This window comes from Gracilinanus agilis, chromosome 1 (genome assembly GCF_016433145.1).
Source record: "Gracilinanus agilis isolate LMUSP501 chromosome 1, AgileGrace, whole genome shotgun sequence".
Classification (NCBI taxonomy): domain Eukaryota; kingdom Metazoa; phylum Chordata; class Mammalia; order Didelphimorphia; family Didelphidae; genus Gracilinanus; species Gracilinanus agilis.
In genome coordinates, this window is record NC_058130.1 from 555,091,583 (window position 1) to 555,096,377 (window position 4,795).

General features: G+C 38.6%; 1 pseudogene; it reads left to right on the forward strand.

Annotated features, from left to right (window-relative positions):
• Nucleotides 1-486: 486 nt before the first annotated feature.
• LOC123231765 lies at nucleotides 487-973 on the forward strand (annotated as a pseudogene).
• Nucleotides 974-4,795: the final 3,822 nt, after the last annotated feature.

Below are 4,795 nucleotides of genomic sequence, written 5' to 3' on the forward strand. Positions count from 1 at the left end.
ATTTTAATGACGATATTTTTAAAAATTCTCACCATGAGTGCTACAAAAAGAAGATGATAAAATTTTGGTACACAGGGAAAAAAACAATGTGAGTTGTCTTCCACATAGCCACAACTTCCTTTAATCCTCTGGTTTATTTAGAGCAAGAATTTCAATATTGATTTCATTCATTTCCCTTAGTGAAGTTTCCATTCTGTCATTGGATAAAAACCTAATAGTATTAGATATTTAGAGTTGCTCTAAAAACTGCAGAGTTCTTAATTTCTTCTGTCCTCTTTTCCATCACTCTTCCTCTTGCTATAGAATCAGAAGGTGGCAACCCAATTTTTTGTTTCATAGGTTTTTATGACTAAATATTTCATTACTAAGGGATCTACCTACTAGATCTACTATCTACTTAGCCAAGATGGTCCTCAGAAAGCAGATTTGGGAAACCTGGAGCGATAGACTTTCTTTTGGACTGCCTGAAATTCCCTACTAAGCAAGATGTCTATGACACTAAACACAGATGTTGGTGTTATTAAAACAGAAGTCTTATTTGAGCAAACACCCAAGTCATGTGAAAATTTCTTGGTTCTTCGTGCTAGTAATTACTACTAGAGAAGTATATTTCACAGAAATATCAGTCATTTCGTGGTTCCAACAGGAAAGAGATCTAACAGGTTCTGGGAAAGGAGGCAACAGCATCTGGGGCAGGAAATTTGAAGATGAATACAGTGACTACCTTAAGTACAGTGTTCGAGGAGTTGCAACCATAGCTAATCATGACCCTGATACCAATGGATCACAGTTCTTCATTACTTATGGCAAGCAGCCTTATTTGGACACAAAGTACACAGTGTTTGAAAAGGTAATAGATGGTCTAGAGACTTTGGATAAACCAGATAAGCTCCTGGTAAATGAAAAGACATTTTGGCCTCTTAATGATGTACTTAAAGATATTACCATTGATGCCAACTTGTTTGCTCCATAGCTATAATGCAATGGGACAAAATTTTGTCAAGCTGAATACAGGAAACACCTCAATCTTGTTCATTCTGTCTTCATTATGCCACAGACTATATCTTTATTTGTTTTTCAGTGAGGTCTTAGTTCAGTTGTACCCAAGGGGTAGCAATATGGACCTTTCATACCAACTCTGCAAAACCTGTCTGCTATGAAATAATAGAAGGGAAAAAAAAAAAAGCTGAACCAGAACAGTACAACACACCATGACCCCGCGCTTATTACTTTTCTATCGCTAGCAAATATTTATGAGAATAATTCCATGCTTCCTTCATGACAGTATGTGGAAAAAAGTCTCATTTTCAGAAGTTATATACCTCAGAAAAACATTTTCACTGTCATAATATAGTGTAATGTTGCATTTGTTGCTTTTTTAAAAATAATAAAAACTAATGTATATAACTTGGTGGGGGGAAGAATGCATATTTGGACTAATGCTAAAACCATACTTGAAATCTTCCTAGTTTGATAGAACCTACCTGAACCTGTATTCAGCCAGTATAACTTTCAGGAACCCACAGTCGACATGCCACAATGAAGTATCAGACTGCAATTTTATGGAGGAGAAAGCTAGGAGCTAAAATCCCCAATATGTGCCACACCAAAAATCCAATGGATTTTTAAAAGAATACTTGGGAGAAAATAGCACCAAAAATCACTTAGGGAATATGTCCTTTATTTCCCTTTATTTTATATATGGAGATGATACTACCAACCCATGGCCCAGGTATGAGTTTTGAATTATTTTTCCAGGAGGAGGAATGTTAGAGTGATGAATGAAATAGAATTTTTTAACAATTTGCTACGTGTCAAGCAGTGTGCTAAGCACCAGGTCTGCAAATTTTAAAAGCTAGCCATCCTCTCAATAGATCTCCCTTGTGACTAATGATATGTAGTTATAAGATGAGCTGGAAATTCAGGACAGCTCTGAGGGACTTATGACAAAGAATGCTATCCACTTCCAGAGAAAGAACTATTGGAGTCAGAATGCAGATGAAAGCAGACGATTTTTTTCTTGTTTATTTGGGCGTATGCTTTGAGGTTTTGGTTTTATATGATTATTCACTTACAAAAATTAAAAATATGGAAATATGTTGTGCATGTTGATACTATTGCTTGCCACTACAAGGAGGGGGAAAGGAAGAGAGAGAGGGAGATAAATTCAATCATATTATTTTGGAAAACTTACATGGAAATTTGTTAATACAGGTAATTGGTAAATAAATCAATAAAACAAGAATAAAAATAAATAAAAACAAGATGAGCTGGAGGTTTGGGTTTTGGTTGTCTATATATGCATAGTACTTTAAAAATTTGCAAAGTAGTGTATCTGATTTGAGAGGTTAGAGATGGGATCTGTGACCAGGGAAGAGAAGGAAACTAACTGGTACATACAGAGCCCTTGCTCTGGGCTTTAATCAACCATCCTGGCTCACTAAACAAAATTAAACCCAGCTCCATTTGTCACAGATCTTTTCTGTGTCCCTGCCCTTGGGGACCCTATGAATTTCTTCTACATAGGACCGCTCACTGCTCCTTGAATCAGGATCTCATTGAAAGTCATGCCAAAGACTCCCAGGAGCAAGCTGCTCTAATATTTCAATTCAAATCTGAGAGAGGAAGGAAGTGGATGTAACTACAAACTAATGGATGTGGTGCAGTCTCAGCAGCAGCAACAATGAATTGTTGAGTTCCTGGAATCAAATCACGGCTATGTTTCATATTTAAAACCCTGTGCAGGAGCATGTTTCCAGAGGAGAAAAACAAGAAATCTCCATTTTCTCCTGGCTTCCTGTCTAAATTCTAACTCCAGAGGAGCACAGTATTAATAAGACTGCAGTCCCATCCTGTCTTCGCTGCAGCCCATAGAAGCTGCCATTGCGTTGATTGGTTATTCAGTTGAGGCTGTAGCCCACCCTACTCTACCCCCACCAGCTCTGGGTGTTTACAGCTAACTGCAGACACTAGTGCCTTCCCATGTTCAGATGTGCCTTCTGAAGAAATGTCTTTCCCATTTTTATTCTCACAGTTCAGTGCTTGTGGTCAGTAGAAAAAAACGTGAAGTAGGCTCATGCCCAAGGCAGACACAGCCCATCCCTAATGGCACGCTCTTAAGCACATTTTGGAACGTTCAGCCAATATTCTAAAGCCATTTCCATTTGATGAATAGCCACGATGCAAGACAGTCTTACATAAAGGCTTTAACATCGGCTATTTGCCAGGAAAGTGACGCTCAGAAGAAAAGCGTCACAATGATCCCCTCTGCTAGGGAGGAGGGATGAAGCTTAGTCATGGATGATTAGCTATAGAGCTCCCGGGGGAAATATGGGGACTGTCATCATTGCTGAGGTCTTCTTACGTACACCCTGGTGTCTAGGACCCTAAGCATCACAGAGCTAAACCAGAGACCGTAAAAAATCCCAAGAGAGTGGGAGGTGGGGAGGACGCAGAAATGTCGCACAGCTCCTGACCGCCTTCCTCAGCAGTGCAGGAGACGGAGCCCCACACAGGAACATAGAGAAGATGGGGAGAGAAAGCATAAACCTAGCGGGACGAGCTTCTCAGAGCCCTCCTTGGCTGTTCCCTCCCCTTCTCTCCCACACATGGCACTGAGAACCTTGAAAAGATAAGCTTGTCTGACACGAGCCAGTATCCCAGCCTAGAACACAATACCAATATATTATCAGTACCTGTTGTTTCCATAAACAGTTGACTAGAGGTAGCCAAGTGGCATAGTGGATAGAGCCCTGCAACTAGAATCAGGATAGATCTCAGTTCAAATCCAGTCATAGACACTCACTAAGTTATGTTACTCTGGATATCATTTAACTTTTATCTGCCCTGCTTGCAAAATGGGGCTTAAAGTGTCTACCACCAAGGGACTTTGTGAAGCTCAAATGAGATCTGTAAAGTGCTTTGCAAACATGAAAGCACTATATAATTATTATCATGTTGGTGGGGTCCCTGAAACTCATCTCTGGTATTGGAAACGAGCTGTGTTCCCATTACACCCGAATTTATTGCTAACAATAAGTCAGCATTCTGTGTTTATGTTCCTGGTATGACGGGGTCCTATAGATAGAATACGGAATTTAGAATTGGGAAGACTTGAGTTCAAATCCAGCCTCAGATACTTAATCACTGAGTGACCCTGGGCAAATCGCTTAAATTCTGTTTAATTGGGGATGTAGACACTAAACGGTAACTCTAGTCCAACTATCAATAATATGGAATTAGGTCTTAATGATACATGTAAAACCCAGTGGAATTGTGTGTCAGCTACTAGGGTTGCGTGGATTAGGGGGTTTGGGGGAGAGGGAAAGAACATGAAATATGTAACTATGGGAATTCAAAATAAAAAAAATTTAAAGGAGAAAATAAATAAATAAATAAATGGATGGATGAATGAATGGATGAATGGATAGATAAATAAATAAATAAATAAATAAATAAGTAAATAAATAAATAAATAAATAAGTTGTTTACTTCAGTTTCCTCAGCTATAAAATTAGTATTATAATAATACTATTCACCTTCCAGGATTTTTGTGAAGATCCCATGAGATATGTGTAAAGTGCTTAGCACAGAGCATGGTGCATGGAAGGAGATTAATAAATGTGTATTTCCTGTCCCCCTATTATAAATTATTGTTATTCTTACAGTACTCTTTATGAAGTCACCATACCTAACAATTATATCAGTTTTTCTACAACCAGAAATCCAGATCTCAGGTTTTCTCAAGTCCCTGACCCCCCTGTATAAGGAAGACCACAATAGTTTCCTTCATTAC